The following is a 17,847-nucleotide window of genomic DNA, read 5'->3' on the forward strand; positions in this document are numbered from 1 at the left end:
AAGTGTTTGTGCCACATCATTCCCTCTGTAACAATGAGGACAGCAGAGTTTCAACAAGGCAGCAGGAAAATGCTTATGTTGAAGGGAGGTTATGGTTCCCACCTCGGAGTCTCCCCCACAAACAGATTCTCACAACACACCAATAATGACTTGTGTGTGGTTTCACAGAGATCTCTGAAGGACACCAGGTGACATACAAACCCGTCAGGCTGCCTTAAAAGCAAAATCTCAGCTGTTCCTCAAACTCCAGGCTGGTGCAGCCCAGGAGCTGGGTGTGCCCATGGACCTGGAACGAGCACAGCATCCCCCTGTGCAAGGGCTCCTCAAGGGAGTGCAAGCAAAACTGAAACTGTTCTCCACACACAACAGAATTAAAAAGGAAGTAGAAGATGGGGGCAGACCACCAGCAGCAGAGTTTTCAGTTTCCAACAGAACCACAAGGCATCACTCAAGAGCTGGTGTGAATTCCCTACACCAGTGAGATCCTAACCCAAAAAATTTCCTCCTCTCGAGATGAGCACAGAAGGGCTGCACAAGCCACGTGTCAGAACACCCCTGGAGCAGCAGCTGGAGAACTTCACCCCAAACTCTCACTGCTCACACCCCAGCTAAGGGTGGATGAGGAGAACCCCTGCCTGGCAGCAGTATGTGTGCAGTGTCAGCTTTCCAGCAGCAGGTCAGCAGGAGTCATTTTGCACCCAAAAATATCTGAGGAGGGACCAGGCTCCTCTTCAACCAACAGGAGTGGGACTGTTTGATCAACATTTGCTCGCTGCACATATGAGCAGAAAGAAATCAATGTGCTTTGGACAGTCCCAATGCAGAACTCAGATATGCAACATCCAAACTCAGAATAACTCAGATCTTCATGTTTTTGAAACCAGCCTGCAGAGTAAGGGCACTTCTGAATCTCTTAGCAGCCACAGAAAAAGCTTCATGAAGCGCCTCCACTCCTATGAGCTGCCAATTCAGTCCCAGCCCAACGCACAATTTCACTCATTTCCTTGGATCCTCATCCAAAGCAGCTACACCTGAATGGAAAATATTAAACTGTGCTCCACCAAGGAGCCGGAAATACCACGCTGGAAATTTCAGCAGCAGCACAGGAATCAAGCAAAAAGCTGAAAATACTTCTCTAGGAAAAATAATAACAGCAAACACACACAGGCTAAAATAAGACCAGATCTGAAAACTAGTCTGGAAATAACAAACACAGCCCAAGACAGACAAACCCATCCATGAACCAACTGCCCAAGAGAGTTGATTCACCCTTTTGGGTTCCTCAGGCACAAATTTAAACCTCCAGCTGCAGAATTGATAACCAGAAAACACACTGAAGCTCTGTAAGAAATTACCTGAAAGGAAGCAGCTTTTTGGTTGACTTTACAGACCCCACAAAGGGCCTGCATTTTGACTTACACCTTTTCTAACGTGATTGTGCCCAATGAAGCCCAAGTTCCCAAGATCCCCATGTGGGATCGCTGCACGGAAACAGGAGGAACACCAAAGCACTGCAGGTGGTGGGATGCAAAACCCCTGGTTGCAGGAGGGAGTCAGGGAGCAATTGGTACCTGGTTCCCACCTTCTCATCCAGCCCTGCCATGATGCCTCTGGGATGTTACCATCACCTTCTGCTCCAGCATCGCTTCTCCATGACCAGTAACAGCCATCCTCGGGGCTGCTGGACCAGGAAAAGTTCAAGCAGGGAGCTGGAAGATGTCAAGACAAAGAAATGACCCAGCTCCAGCCACTGCCCCAGTGCTTGTGGCAGCGTCACTCTGCTGTCCCTGCTCACACGGAACAATTTCTGTCTGGGGAACTGCAACTTGCTTTGCTCTTCCCATAAGAGGAAGGGCCCAGGTAGCAGGCAGGTAACCAGAGCAGGAAACCTCCCTCTGAACAATAAAGGCACAGGTTTGCTTTCTGCCCGCACAGCAATTCTGCAGAATCTCTCACCAGTCCAACGCAGAAAAGGCCAATTAGGACGTCAAACCGGTTTCGGTTTTACTAAGCCAGAGTTTGTAGCACTGGAAGAAAGGAAGTTCACTGTGGACAAAGCCAAGTCTCTGGCTGGGAGACCTTAAAAGGAGAGCAGAGTCCAGCTCCCAGTGCTTCGTGCCTCGCCATCTGCTCCGGCGTTTCCGCGGGACACGCGCGGCCGCCCCGGCCAGGACGTGACTCTTCCCTCGAGCCCCCGCTTGCCACGGCAGGAGCTGGGCCCACTCAGGATTTCTCACACAGCCACTGACTCAGCCCAGTGGTCTCAGCCCCCTCTGTGCCAGGTCTGGCTGCAGAGCCACGGGGATTTCCATTTAAATCAGACAATGCACCCCCAACGCTGCGAGCTCCAGGGACACACCGGATACTGATTAAATCCATGCTGCTGCTGGAAAACCGAGCTGCAGAGAGGAACCAGCTGCCTTCCAGAAGTTCACAGCAGTTGGCCAGCAAAAAGGTGTTTACCAGTCCCACGGTTTCCGCTTCTCCTGCTCCCCCATCCATACGTTTATGTTTACATTTTCCAGCCAGTCCCGTCCTGCCCAGTTCTTGCACAGACTCATTATCACAAGCGTGCTCACCTTGGGAAGGAGCCAACAAAGATTTCCTTCTAGTCAAGACTCAACATTGCTTTTAATCCACTCATGCCCAGAGCATAAAGCCCAAAACTCAGCTACTCCACTGACACCAAATCTGAGAAGTTTCAGAGCAGAACAACCCAGGCAGATCTGACTGACACACTGGGAAAGGGCAGGTCTCCAGTGCTCACCTCCTGCGAAACCTGAGCTTTGCTTTCATGCCTGGTAACTCTCTGCAAAACAGGCTTTGCCTGCAAGCAGATGTCCAAAGCACTCTTTGTATCCCAAATCTGAGTCACATCCCTGTGTGTTCACCCTGGGAAACAGAAGCCCAAGGAGAGGTGCTGCTCACACAGCTGCTGATCACAGAGCCCACAGCACTTCAGGGCAGGCAGCCCTATCCTGTACCTCAACTTCTGCCAATGGATGGATGCTGTGGGAAAAATATCCAAAGTCTTGACAGCTCAGGTACCCTTTTACTTCCCTGGGAGGTCCAACAAGGACAGATCCAAGTGTCTGCCTGTCCTGCAGAACCATGGGGACCAGCCCAAGGGCAGCTGGCTGAAAAGGAATGGGAAATGCACAAGCACAGCTGGAACAGGCATCACTGAGCCCTCTCCATCCCCACCTCCACAGAAGCTTCTAGAGCAGATTTAGCTTCGGATTCAGGTGGCAAGTCTAAGACTCCCTTGCAAAGCCTTTCTGTGAAAGGGATGATCCTATGTGTGTCACAAACACACAAATTCATCAGCACCACATTGCCAGTCTGGCCATGATAGGCCACAAGAACCAGGCAAGAAAGCTCTCATCTGTTCAGATATCAGGTTTCTGAGCAGGCAAGTTCTCCTTCCACCTCCTCCCCTCCCCAGAGCTTGCAGCCTGCTTCACAGTCACCAGGCAGTGGGAAAAAACAGGCTTCTAGACAAATAGATAATTTTCACCCAGCAGCTGGGAGCAACAGCTTCCATTTCCATCTGAGGCTGGAACACCTCCTCCTGCGCTGCTGTAGCCTGAAATAAGGTTAAGACCATCTCTACCAGCAAGCTACTTCCCCAGCCCTGTCCCTGAATACTCCCACGCCCTCAAAAGCCATCACTTTTCATAAAAACAAGATGAAGTGCTGCTCGCCTTTCCCTTGATAAGGGATCTTAATGCACTTCCGGCAGCACGCCCGGGAATGGATGTGCAAGAAGAGCTGCCAGGGAGAACAGGGGGAGGCTCTCTCCCCACCTCCAGTGCAGCCAGAGATGTGCTGCACCTTTCCTCTGCAGCCATGGCCACACAGCTGAGAGCTGCCCTGGCTCCAGAGAGCTCCAGGCACGTCCTGCAGGACATGCCCAGCTGAAGCACAAGGCTTAGGGACAACCTGCTGCAGGAGGATTTGACAGCACGCCCAGAGGAACAGCAGGTACAAATGCAGGAAACATCAGAGGAACATGCCTCTGGCTCTGAACAGGCCAGCAAAGCACAGAGGGGAATGCTGCAGCAGCTGGGAGGCCACAATGTGCCCATCCAAGAACTGATCCTGAGCCCACCTGGGGCCAGTGGGCACAGAGACACACGGAGAACAGCACAGAACTGGCACTGCTGACACACCTCACCAGGGCAGGAGGGGCAGCTGCCTTAGCAAGTGGACATCCACTTCCCAACACACTGGGATGGGCTTATTTCCCAGCCTGGTATCCAGGTCACTCTGCACTGCTTGTTGCTAAACTTCAGGGTCTTCCCTCCCTCTGCTGAATTTTCAGTAATACACAAAGCACACACATTTATTTAAACATCAGTGCCAAGTCAGATGGTTGAAACAGTGAACTAGCAGAGATCTCTGAATCCCAGGCCGTGAAATGAGTTCTTCCCACCAAAGCAGGGGGATGGGAAGGTGTCCTGCTCTCCCTGCCCTGGAACAGCCCAAACACCACCACAAGGCCAGTCCATCACTGGACTCAGACAGTGAGGAAGGGGACTCCTGCAGCCCCCAACACCCTGAGGTATGGCCTTCTCTGTCCCATGGACTCTCTGGAGAAGCACTGCTCTCCCCAGCCAGCCGTCTCCTCTGGGAGCCACCCTGCTGGTGTTGTGGCATCTCTGGAGGGGGACACTGCCCACAGGATGATCCAACCTTGTCACAGCAGGATGAGCCTCCAGAGGAGCCTCCAGAGCTGTTTTGGCATGTGTGAGTCAGAGGGTCTGAGCACATGGTGGGGAGGGATGTCCCCCACACGATGTGGGAGAGCTCCTCGTGGGACAGCTCTGCTTCCAGAGTGGGAGCCACGCTGGCATCCCGTGGGCCAGGAGCAGCAGCAGGGAGGACACGGGATGATGGGCCACCCAAGCACTGTCAACTGGTGGGAGACATGCAAGATCTGACCCATTCAAGGATGTCCTCAGAGATCCCACAGCCTCAAATCTGTATGTGCTCCTTCTGGCATTGCAAAAGATCAGTGGAAGGCAGGGCGACAGGACCAACATTTGTTCTCCAAAGTATAAGAGACATTTCCCAACACCTCTCCCATAACAAAAGCAAATTTCTGGATGCATCTGTCTCCCTTCCCTTCCTCCTCCAAGCCTAAGCTGGGTCTGAAAACCTTTCATCCACCTGGAAGAGACTTCCTCCCCACAGAGGAACTCAACTGAAAACCAGCACAGGTAAGCTCGGCACTCTCCTCTCCATCACAGTGACCACTCAGGACTTGTTTCCCCCCACAGCCTTTGGATCAGCTCCTAAATAACCTCAGGAGCAGGAGAAGGGAACAGACTGCTGCCCTGACTCACACCACAGGCCTCCCCACAGCACAAAGGGCTGAACACCACTGAGCAGCTCAGGGTATCCCAGGGAGTGGGAGATCAAAATTTAGCAGAGCTAGAAGTGGTTCCATTTCCCTTCCCTGCAGCCTCTAATGAGCACAGAATGAGCAAAACCACTCCCTCCACTCTGTCTGCATGGCATCCTCGTGTGCAAGGCACAGGGAGGAGGGGAATCCCAACACACAAGGAATCTGAGGGATACCATCAGCACAGTGCACCAGCCTCACAATTTCTGTGCCAGGGACACAGGTGACGTTCACTCTTCTGGAAACCACCATCTCTGGAGGGCAGGACATCCCCACTGCCCAGCTGCTGCATGGCCACAGCAGATTGCCTTGTCATATCTGAAGCACAGCTTTCCAAGCAGCCATGCATGAGAAAACCCCCTGTGCTCCTGGAGAGTCCAGGCCACCAGGGAGAGCAGATGACATCAGGTGTGGATGCTGCCACTGCAAATCCTTTACATGACACACAAGGTGGATCCCCCAGAAGAGACCCCATTTGCTCTCCTGTGTTGGCATCCACACCATATGGCTGCTGGGGCTGGACACACACCTCCTTCTCTCCCAGCAGGCTGGGAAACACTCCAAGCAGCAGCATTAGCATCTTATCTTCATGATGTCCCTCCTCACAGGCTCCAGGGGCTTTCCAGACCAAAGCTCCTCCAGCTCTTATGCTGCTCTTTGTAACAGCTGGCTCAGAGTAGGTCACCAAGAAGTGTCATTACAGTAGAGGGAACTGAGGCACAACATGTCACACAGAAAGCAGTGGCAGAAGAGGCAGAAAAGCCCAGTCCCCAAAGGCTGCTGTGCCCTCTAAGGCCCTGACCACAGGTGTCTGCTCCAGGCAGGGCAGTAACCTGGCACACAGTGGTGAGCTGGCACAGGGCAGTGACCCGGCATGTCCCCAGGAGTGGGTCAGAGGCCTGACCTGATTGCCAGATTGGTTTCAGATTTGTTTCCTGGTTCACATTTCCAGGAGGTGGATGGAGCAGATACCTGCAGCCAGCAATTCCCTCCTCCTCCTCCTCCTCCTGACCTGTGCCACCCCAGGCAATCTCTTCAGAGTGGCTGTCCTCCTGCCAGGGGATAGATGGACACCACCCAGCTCTGCCACGCCAGGGCTGTCACCACAGAGGTGTGGGAAAGGAGGGACACCCAATGCAACAGCCTGGGAGGGTGAGCTGTTCTGTGCCCTCCAGAGAACCAAGTGAAGAGCCAGGGAGGCACTGGGAGCATCCAAAAGCTCAGCCAGAAGAATCAGTCTAGCAGCTCCAAGCAGCCCCAGTGAGGGGCTGGGAATTCTGTGTGGCAAAGCAACCGACCCCTGACAGGAGAGCCAAAGCTCACCTGGGTGGCTTTGAGAAACCAGAGAACCTGTCACCTTCATCAAAACAGGCTGGATAGCAGGAGGAATTTCTTCTCAAAAAGGGTTGTTGAACATTGCAAGGGGCTGTCAGGGAGATGGTGAAGTCACCACTCCTGAAGGTGTTTGAGGAAAGACTGGAGATGGCACTCAGTGCTCTGGGCTGAGTGACAATGTGGGGATCGGTCTTTGAGAGGTCTTTTCCAGCCTAAATGATTCTGGGATTCTGTGATCACTTCCCATGGGCCAGAGCTGTGACACAGATTTGCCCAGTACCTGAAGCAACAGCCCTGCCTGGGACCAGGGGAGGAAGAGGCAGAGACAACACGCAGCACTGGAGGAATGAAAACCACAGTTTCATCTCCCACCTGCAAAATGTGGGATAGCCACTCATCCCACAAGGAATGGGGGCAAGGGGCGAGCTGAGTACTCTGGAAGCTGTTTTTAATGAGCCATGCACACACCAGCTATAGTTTTCAAGGGGGAAACAGACCCACAAAGAGCCCAACTCAACAGATTCGGAACAATTCCAGCCTGGCTGCCAAAGGCCTGAGCTGTGTGTGCCAGCAGGGTTCCCTGCTCCTCAGCCATCTGGGGACTGTCACTCTGCACAGATCTGCTCAGCCTCCTGTCATGTGTAGCACTCCCAACCCCTTTTCTGTCAGCAGGATCTGGGTTGGCAGAAACACTTTTAATTGTAGGATTTTTTTTTTCCCTTAACCCATATCCTCTTGACAGAACCAGGTTAGGAAGCAGCTGCACTGGCAGATCTGGGGTGGCCTTTTGCAAGGCAAGACAGGGGAAAAAAAGGGGTGCCTGGCTCCAGTTATCCCTTTAATCACCAAACTACAGTTAATCACAACTTCCCCACCTCTCCTAAGGTCACACAGAAAGGGGGAGCACCTCCAGCTCAGCTCTGCCCCAGTCCCTTTGCTCCAGAGCAGGTCCCTTGTCCTGGAGAGTCCCAGAGCAGGGTGGGTGGAAGGGATGTCATTCCCACTGGTGACAAGGGCTGTTTCCATTTCTGGGTGGCAGAGCTGCAGCTCTGCCAAGCTGAGCTGTCCCACATTTTTCCCTCTGCTTTCTTCCTGAGACTGCTCCAAGCCCTACACATTTCCCCACAAATGACTGCCAAACCATACAGATTTAGGGGGACAAGAGGGGAAGGGAAGGGTAAGCATCCAGTGGGGCTAAATGGGAAACCTCTCCCCAAAGAACTGTCAAATTCTGTGTGCTGAGACACCAAAACCACTTCCCTGCTGCAGAGGAGCAGGAGCTGACTTGCTGCTGCCCTGGCTCCCAGCTCTCCTCCCCAGCAGGGACAGCATTCCAGGGCCACAGGCAGGACCCACAGCCCAGACCACGAGGAAGAAAGAGCAGCATCATGCAATTAATCTTTCCTGGGGAATAACTGGGGCAGAGGGATGCTCTGTGGCATGACAACATCCATCAGCTTCCCTGCAAGAGCCAGCAGCATCTTCAGGGAAGCAGCGAGTGATCCACGAGGCGTTCATCCTCCCACCCCCTCTACTACAGGACCATCAGCACCTCAAACCATTACAGCTCTCCTTGCAACCTCTCAAAGGTATGGAAGTGACCTGCTTATTTCACAGATGGGCATGGAAGCATCTGTGATCTCAGAGAAAAAAAGAGGATAGAGAACAGAGATTCCCAAATTACTGGAGACTAACTGGGACAAATTCCTAAGGCCCAGCAAGCACCCCACTCTGCTGGCTTGCAGGGAGGGATAAGTTTCAAAACAGGGTCCAAAGACTGACATCCCATTGCTGGTCACACCACAGGCTGTGCAGGATCTTTTCACTCCTCCATCCCTAACACAGAGAATCAGCCTCACAACCCTTTATGAAGCATTGGGACAGCTTTGTGGATTAAGGATTTGGTCTGGTTTGGGCCAACCTCCACAGCAGAAAGGCACATTCCAAAGGCTTTTTTCTCACCTTCCCTCATCCCCCACCTGTGTATTTTGCAGGGGATGAGAAGGCCAGGACTGAAACAGGAGGAACACAGGACTGGCTGCAGCTGAAGAGGTGGTTCTGTGCACTGGGAAAGGAATCTTTCAAGAGGTTCATCCCAAAGGCTCTCTCAAACAGCTACATCCAGTGCAACCTTGCTGGTTCCTCCCTTCCCCTTACCTGCTTCTTTCAACCCTACACAAAGGGCTTAATCTATACAATCAGAGGGATCATTCCAATGAAGGAATATGTAGGATACACCCCAAGGAGGACCCATTTCATCTTGCTGCTATTAATACCTGGAACATTATTTGCACGAACAGACTGTCCTTTCTCCCTCATTTCTGGGCTCTCACTTCTCTGGTTTGTCCCAGAAATCCCAGCCAACACACATTCACCCTTCTCTAGTACATACTTCCATCCAAAACCCCAAATTCTGCCTTTTTTTTTTTTTTTTCTAGTCTACATCACCTCTCTCAACCCCTGCAGACAGAACACAGCTCCCCTGACTAACTCATTCCTTAGGCAGCCAATTTGTGGGCCTAAACCCATCAACTCTCATTATGGAAAGAGACCAAGACTTCCCACAGCTGCCCAGTATCCCACTATCCTCTAAGCTGGATGGGGTTCTCACTCCTCTTTGCTTCTCCAGCACCAAAGCTGTGACTAAGAGCTAGAGCCATGCTCTGGCTGGGCTTGGCTCTCCTTAGCACAGCTTCAGGCTGGGCCCAAGGGCTGCTTGCAAGCCCTTTGCCACACTGACATGAAGAAGTTCCCAACCTTTCAGAGCCCAGGCAAAGCCTTCCCCCTGCAAAAAGCCTCACATGCCTTTGGTTCAGCTTCAAGAGGAAACATGTTTTCTCTGTATCCAGGCGTAAAACAGTCAAACCCAGCCAAAACCATCCAATGAACAGCACAAAGCACGACAAGTCAGGGCAGAGGGTTACCATGGAGCTAAGGAAGCCCAAACTTCCCAGGCAGACCCAGAATTCCTCACCTGCCCTGTGTACAGAGAGGGGCTGGGAAGAGGATCAGGCTGCTCTCCATCACTGTGTCCTCACACATCACAACCAGCCCATGCAGCCTGAGATGCCACCAAACCCTGACCTGAATTCTGACATCCAGCAGCACACAGCCCCATTCAGCTGCTCTCCCAGAAACACTGGACAAGCTCAGCACTGAACCGGCTTTATTTGGTTGTTTGGGACACCCTGTGAAAAGGATCACACAGAAAGGTGTAGGATCCCACTGAAAGGTGAGGAGAAGCCATGAGCACCTCATCAAGCCAGCCCAGGGAATGGGAAATCCTGCCATTAGCAGGATCCACTGCAGAGGATTTCACCACTAATGAACCCCTGCCACCACAGACCACAGTGAAAGCAAAAGCAGCAGAGCATTTCTTTTCTGATAAGCTGCTTTTATCAGGAAGTTCAGCCCGGCTGCCCACACCAGCCCCAGCTGGAGAGCAGCTCCCAGCCTGTGCCTTTAAATCCCCTTAGCAGGCAGGACTGGGGCTGAGGGAGCAGACACGCCCTGTGCTCCAGCGCTGGAGCACACAAACATTTCCTCCCAGCCATTCCACACCGCGGCTCAGCCAGAGCTGCCTCCTACCTGCCAGGGCCGTGCCAGAGGGAACACAGGCTGTGCCACACACACCTGGACGTGCACAGACTTAAACTCATTTCCTGAATCCCTCCTGCTTCCCCGCCAGCATTGAACATTCTTCCCTCAAACTTCTTTCTTAAGGCAAATATTTGGAGTCTAACAGGCATTCCTCATGGAAGGCACAAGTTAAATATTGGCCCTAAAACAACAACAAGTGCTTTTCAATGATTCTGGCTGGAGAAGCACCGCTCTGGACTTTGATTCCTGGCTCTGAACAAAAATAGGAGGAAAGCACTGAGTGTTACACTCTTCTCCTGGGAGAAGTCAGATTTCAGGCTCTGCAAGCCCCCTGCCAGGACCACAACCAGCAGTGGGAACTGTCCCTGCTCGTGCTTTCTCACACCTCGGGTGTCTGCTGTCACCCAGCCAAGGCTGCTGCAGTGCATCCTCTGCACTGGGCACAGGACCAGTCTGAGTCTCATTTCCAGGTCTGTGATTATATATCCTCAGAGAGACACTGGAGGAGACCTGCTGGGAACCACGAGTGCCATGCAGGGCATTTGCACACCTTGTGCTCTCTGCCTCTGGCTGCACCACCAGCATTCCCAAAGGTGCCCACCTCTCCATCCAGCCATGCCCAGCTCCTCAGTGCAGAGGATGCTCCAGGCTGTTCCTCCAGCACCCAACAGATGTGCTGGCTCTTGTAAGAAAACATCCCAGTAAGGCAGGAGAGCACTCAGAGACAGCAGCACAGTAAAAGGGAGAGGGAAGGGTGAGGAGGAAAAAGAAACCTGCACTGAGGTCGGTACATCGGAAGCCTGGCAGCACTCAGGTCCTGGGATGTCACAGGCACTTTCCACATGGATCAGGGGAGCAGACGGGCTGTCGTGGCTCTGCAGCCAGAGTCCTGCAGAGGTTTGTTGCACCCCAGAGCAGCTCTGTGATGTCCAGATGCTGCTGATGATCCAAGCCTAAGAACAGGGGTTGTTCCATCACACCCACTGCAGGCAGGTCCCAAAGAGCCCCTGCCAAAATCACCCCAAACCAGAGTCTGCTCCAACACCAGGGGTCTGCCCACTGCTTCTCCAGAAAGCACCTCAACAGTCACCCTGAGAAATGTTACACGGCACAGATGCGGTACACGCCAACTCACACTCACAGGGTTTGTTGTATATCCTGCTAAATTCAGCATGGGGTGTGTTAAATGAGCTTCCCTTTTGCTCTCCTGTGGACCCTGCAAGCCCAGGAGCACCTTGTTCAGCTCTGCCCACTCTGAGCAGACCTGGGAGGAAGGAGAGCAGTGGAGAGCTGCTCCCTGGCAACTTCCTCCATTGCTGTGGGAGATGGAGAGTTCTGACAGTCTGCTATGCTGGAATTCCTCTCTAATACCTTCCCAAGACACTGGGGAGCTCTGCTGGGAGCTCTGACAACCTCTCAGTGAGATCCCCTGATGGGGCAGACACCTCTCGGAAAAGTGTGGGTTTAAAAGCAGCTGCGAGTCACCCTGGAGGAAATGTTAAAGCTCCAGGCACTTCCTATTCCCTCCCCAGCCACCAAAGCCCATGGAGGGATGAGCTGCAGCAAGTTTGAGCAGGAATTCCCAAGGCTCAAGGCAGAGACCAGCCTGTACCTGTCAGCACCAATACCTCCTCATCCCACAGCACACTGACCCTGCACTGCCAGAGCCGACTGCACCTCTTCAGCTCCCAGCTCCGAGCAGCCCCTTCCAGCACAGGGACCCCACCTCAGCTCCCCGAGTCCTTCCTTAACATTCCCTGTACTTGGCAACACCAAAGCCAGACTTGACTCAAACCAGCATTGCCTTTGGGATGAGAGGCATCGGCAGAGCTGGGGGCGAGGGGATTCCAGAAAAGCCTCAGCTTGCCCCTCGCCCACACACACGCACAGAAGTTGCTGGAAAGCACCATCCTCTCCCCACATCAAACCAAGCAGAGTATAAACTTCATCACTGCCAACAGTCCCTGCTAAAAAAAGGATAAGAGAATGATTTTTTTGCTTTGTTGTTTGTACCTCGGTGCTACCTCAAAAGCAGCAAGATTTTTTTACCTGAAAACATTGGGCAAGGACAGAGTCTGCAAGAATGGAGCTTTTGTAGCACACACACGGCTCTGTTCAGGTTTAAGTAAGATTTCCACTGACCTTTTTGAGCCCATCATTCAGCCACCCACACCCAAGCAGCCCCTCTTAGCAAGACTCTGCAGCCCCCAGCCTGGGAAGACAAATAAACCCCCAGAGACTTGGCTGTGCTCCCAGGGAACCCCCACACCCTCCCAGCACCACTCCTGCTGCACAAACTGCTCAGCTGCAGGGCTGCAAAGCTCTTCCAAAGGAAAGCTGCACAAAATCCAAGTTCAAGCTCAACCTTAACCCCTGTTTATTAACTTAAGAACATCCCTCTCAGGGTGACAAAGCCGGTGCATCACCTGCCAACCGTCTCATTCACCACTGGGAAAGCAAAGGCCAGGCCTGCCTCATTAAAAAGCATTACATAACATTAAGTAACAAAGAGCTACAGGACATTCTTTGCTTGGTGGACATGTAAAAATGAATGACTCAAAAATTAACACTCCTTTATTCCAGGCTCCAGTTATCTCCAGAACCCTGGGAGGCCAATGAGCACCTTATTTCCAAGGCAACAGTGTCCTGGCTCATCCCAAATCTTGTTCTCACATCCAACTTATTGCCACCCCTGCCCTGCAGACACTAAACAACACACAGCACTGCCCAGCTCTCGTTCAGAGCACGATCCCCAGGCACCAGTGGATGTCTTTCTGCTGCCTGTGGCACTGGGACCCTTCCCCAACCTGGGGTCAGCTCAGCTGGACCTCGCTGGGCAGGAATTTGGGTTTCCCCCATGTCACCATCTCAGTGCAAGCCTTTCACAGACAGGACTGTGAGAGCACCTGGAAAGGCCACTGCCACCAACCTCCCAGCAGAACTCAGACACCACAGCACTGGGAGATCCTCCTGGAGACACACTGAACTTCTATCCACCATCTCGCTGGAGCCAAAGAAGCCAATTTAAAGCTTTTATAGAACTAATTGAATTCCTCTACTGCAGGAGCAAACTCTCCTTACTTACTGTGGGTGGTGGATGAAACCAGAGACTCCTTGCCCCATGTAGCATTTTGAAACACCCTGCAAAGCCTTACCTAGAAAAGCCATTTCCTACACCACACAGGGCTCGGGGTGGGTGCTGTTCTGCTGCTGCCACGCTCTGAACGGGGTGAGCGGAAGGCAGAGAGACGTCCTGTGGTTTTACTGCACCACCCTCCCTCCTGCCCCCACCGGGCTGGGGGGCCTGTGAGCAAGGGGTCACAGCTCTGAGCACCACGGGTGTCCCCCAGGAACCTCACAGGGTAGGACAGACAAGGCAGGGGGGTGCTGGAAGACTTCAGAGTGGAATCACAGAATGGTTTGGGTTGGAGGGGAGCCTACAGCTCATCCAGTTCCACCCCCTGCCATGGGCAGGGATGCTTTGCACTAGTCCAGGGTGCTCCTTTGATCCAACCTGGCCTTGGAACTTCCAGGGACAGGGCAAACACAGCTGCTCTGGGTAACCTGTGCCAGGGCCTCACCACTGCCACAACCAGGAATTTCTTCCCAATATCCATCTAACCCTCCCTCTGCCAGGGGAAGCCATTCCTCCTTGTCCTGTCACTCCAGTTCCTGATGCACAGGCTGCTTTTTCAGAGCCGGTTATTAGATATAATGCATCAATGTAGCATACAAGGGAGGGGCTGCCACAGGAAGGGCTGCAGGGCTGCAGCCTGGGCAGGAATTTAGAATTCTTCAGGAGGAGGATGGCAGCTGGCCTGAACCTGACAGAGGACCCTAATTCTCCACTCAGCTGCCCCAGCAGAAAATCACTTTTTTACCTCCCTCACAACCAAAGCTGTTGCTCCTCTACAGCGACAAATCTACCAGAGACAGCAACTGCCAGCAGGAAGTAGAAACAGCCTCTCACAAAACCCCAAATCTATTCACACAGCTTTTCTAACAGGAAGATGACTTGTTCTGCAGCAGAGCCCCAGAGCTGCTGGGACCTGCTCTCCCTCCCTGCCCTCCCAGCTCACAGGCAGAGCTGGACTGAAGCAGACTCCAGGTCACACCATGCCAAGGCCAAGGAAGGAGGAACAGGTTAACAGCTTCTCACTGCACCCACAGCGAGCCACGTCTGCCCAGTCAGAGCCCAATGACAGGGCTGTGGGCAGAGCTGCTCCCACAGGCTCTCAGCAAAAAGCCAAGGCAAACACACGAAGGAAGTTCCCTGTTGGCACCCAAGTCTGTCCCTGCTCAGCAGCACTACAAGGGAAGAGGGTTTGACACCTCAAACTGCAGCATGAGCAGCACAGGGCAAACCAGGCCACTGCCCCCTGGTACCAAACCCTGCAGAGCGAGGGGAGGGTCCCCTCCCCATCCAGGGGCTGCAGCTCTCCTGCACACCCCACCAAAGCACATCAGGGGCTGCTGCTCACCCGAGGCTTCCCTCACCCCTCCCACCAAGCCTTTAGTGCCTGTGGAGCTGCAGTTCCTGTCAGCAGGCAGGGATAAACAGCTTCCTACCCACCCTGGCTCGCACAGGGCCTGGGCCTTGCAGCAGTGCCCCAGATCAACCTGGGGAGACCAGCCAAGCACAGGAGTGCTCCTCCAGCAGAGCTCATCCCAGCTCGGAAAACAACGGGGAGGGGGTGGGCAGGGGGAGACAGCTCCAGAGCACAGCCAGGCCCAAGTCCAGCAGAGAGGTTTATTGGCAGCTGCTCTCAGACGTTGTGTCTTCCAGCCCAGTGGGGCTGCAGGGGGGGAGGAAACACTGATTGCCCACGAGCACAACCCTCATGTCATTCCCATTGATCCGCTGAGTCACTCCCGTATTAACAGTTTTGACAACACCCGGGCTGCACAGGAGCTCTGACACGGAATACAAAACGAGGGACACTGTGAAGCTGCTCAGGAGAGTGGTGCCCAGGAAGCTGCTGAGCTGCCAGGGCACACAGCTCCATCCAGTGTGCCCGGGGAAGCTGCTGGACACCAGGTCTGCCCTGCAAACCACCACCAGCTGCACCCCGAGGATGCAGGGGCAAAGCAGAGCAGCTGCTGCTTTGGCAAAGGAGCCACACAAGTGATTTTGAAGTGATTTATAAGGCCTCACAGAGCTGTCAGCTAAGGAGGAGGAGATCAAACCCTAAGGCACAAGAGGGCAGCCACCTCTCCAGGCTGAGGGAGCTGAGCCCCCTCCAGATCTGATGTTACCACAGACCTGAACATGCTGGTGTTGGACCAGTCAGCAACACAACCCTCCCAGCACCCCAGAGCTGCTCAGGAGTGATAAAACACTGACCAAACAACGTCCCTATCTGCAACATACCAAATTAAAACAAAACCAACAAATCTTTGGCAAGTTCCTCACAGCAGCCAAGCCTATCCTGCCACAGCAAAGGCTCCCCATGGAGGCCTCCTGCCCTAATTTGCAGCAATTCTTTGTCAGACCACTGGCAAACACCAAACGTTTGCTCCAATCTGTTATATAAGGCCCAATTTTTAAACCTGTGTGCTGGCCGTGGGGAGATGGGGGCACACCATGTGTGGCAGCCTGGCTGGCAGGTGAACTCACACACTCCTCAGAATGCACTTCCACACCTCCAACCACTTGTTGTGTGGAAGGAAAACAAACAGATTAGTTCAGGAGACAACTTCCAAAGGTTTTACACACCTTTCAACCTGGGTCCAGGCTAACTCAAACTGTTTGGAATGGACTGATAGCATGGCAACTCAAAAGGGGTTTGTGAAACTTTGCTTTTTAACTTTAAAACACACCAAACACGGCAAATCTTCAATGTTGCCCAGCGCACAAAAGAAAAGGCACCTTCCTGACCATCCCCACAACTTCCCGTTGTTTGCTCCCTGAGATGCAGACCCAGCTCCCTCCTGCCAGCCACCACAGGAGCCACGGGCAGAGCAAACCTCATTTGCAAACCTCAGACCAGCTCAAGTCGGCTCCTGTCTGCTGGGGGCAGGAGGGGGAGGGCACTTTTCCCTTTTCTCACATTCATCCTCACCCGCTTCGCTGGAGAAAAAAAAGCCGTTTTAAATACCAGCTTCAGCACGGTCCTTTCCCCAAATAAACACTTCCCAAGGCCTCTGGAGAGAGGAGGAAAGCCACATACAAAGGAGCAGCATCCTGCGAGGCCGGGGGGACTCGGCGGGGTCCATCCCACCCCATCCCCGCCGCCCATGGGCCTGGGGGGGCTCGCACCGCTTCCCCAGGGCCACCAACCGGGGACAGCCGGGAGGGGACGGGGTGAGGCGACCCCGGGCCCTCAAATCCCGGCCCGGCCCGACCTCAACGCCTCCCCCAGCCCCCGATCCCAGCCTGGCCCCCACAGCCCCCCAACCTCCCCCGGCCCAGACCGACTGCCCTCAGCCCCACCACTCGGCCGCCTCCCCAGGCCGAGCCGGGGCCTCCCCCGGTATCCCCACAGCCCCTTCCCCTCTCCGGGCCGCTCAACCCCCCCCACCACCGCCCCGGCCGCACCGCCCCGCCGCCCCCGCCCGCGGCGCCGCCCGGCCCGGCCGCCTCTCCCCGGAGCCGGCCGAGCGGAGCCGAGGCCGCAGGGCCCCCGCCGTCCCCCGGTGCTCCCCCGGCGTTACCTCGGCGGTCCCTCAGCGCCGGGCGGCGGCGCCGCTGCCCCGCGGCCGCTCCCCCATGGCGGCGCCCCCGGCCCGGCCCCGCTCGCCTCCCCTCCGCCGCTGCGCCAACGGCGTACGGCCCGCGCTGCGCCAACGGCGTACGAGCCGCGCCGCGCCCGTGCGCGCCCGCGCGCCAGCGGCGCAATCGCGCTTTGTGAATACGGGCAGCGGGGCGGAGCGCGGCGCAAGCGCAGCGGGAGCGAGGGTGGCGGCGCAGCGGCGCTGGCGTAAGGCGCGTTCGAGAATAGCGGGCGGCAGGCGGCGGCGCGGCTTTGCGGCAGCGCCGCGCGCTTTACGGCAGCTCCGGTTAACCCCTCGCTGCCCGGCGCCGCTGTCGCGACCGGCGCCGCTGTCGCGATATGGATGTCGCCGTCCTCCCGGTGGGGCACGGGCCTGTTGCAGGGAGCAGCATGGGGGCTGTGGACCCAGTTATAGGGGACAGGCCCTAATATGGGAGTGAGCGCCACACCGGAGTACAGCCCTGGTTTGGGGGAAAACCCTGGTTTGGGGTACAGCCCTTGTTTTGGGGTACAGAACCTGTTTTGGGGTATATCCCCGTTTTGGGGCAAAACCCTTGTTTTTGGGTAAAGCCCTTGTTTTGGGGTAAAACCCTTGGTTTGGGGTACAGCCCTGTTTTGGGATAAAACCTCTGGCCTGGGGTAAAACCCCTGGTTTGGGGTAAAACCCCTGTTTTGGGGTAAATCCCTTGTTTTGGGGTAAAGCCCCTGTTTTGGGGTACAGATCCTGTTTTGGGGTATATCCCTGTTTTGGGGTAAAACCCTTGGTTTGGGGTACAGCCCTGTTTTGGGGTA

The 17,847-nt window shown here is 54.5% G+C and overlaps 1 protein-coding gene across 2 annotated transcripts in view; it reads right to left on the reverse strand.

The window, feature by feature from the left end:
• The window catches only part of CSNK1G2 (casein kinase 1 gamma 2), a 41,903-nt gene extending 24,750 nt beyond the window's left edge, over positions 1-17,153 (reverse strand). For both annotated transcript variants that reach the window (XM_030256943.4, XM_030256940.4), the window contains exon 1: positions 16,997-17,153. The gene's annotated coding sequence lies outside the window, so the exon portion shown is untranslated. The remainder of the gene's footprint in view (positions 1-16,996) is intronic.
• Between the last annotated feature and the right edge of the window lie 694 nt (positions 17,154-17,847).

This window comes from Taeniopygia guttata, chromosome 28 (genome assembly GCF_048771995.1).
Source record: "Taeniopygia guttata chromosome 28, bTaeGut7.mat, whole genome shotgun sequence".
Taxonomy (NCBI): Eukaryota; Metazoa; Chordata; class Aves; order Passeriformes; family Estrildidae; genus Taeniopygia; species Taeniopygia guttata.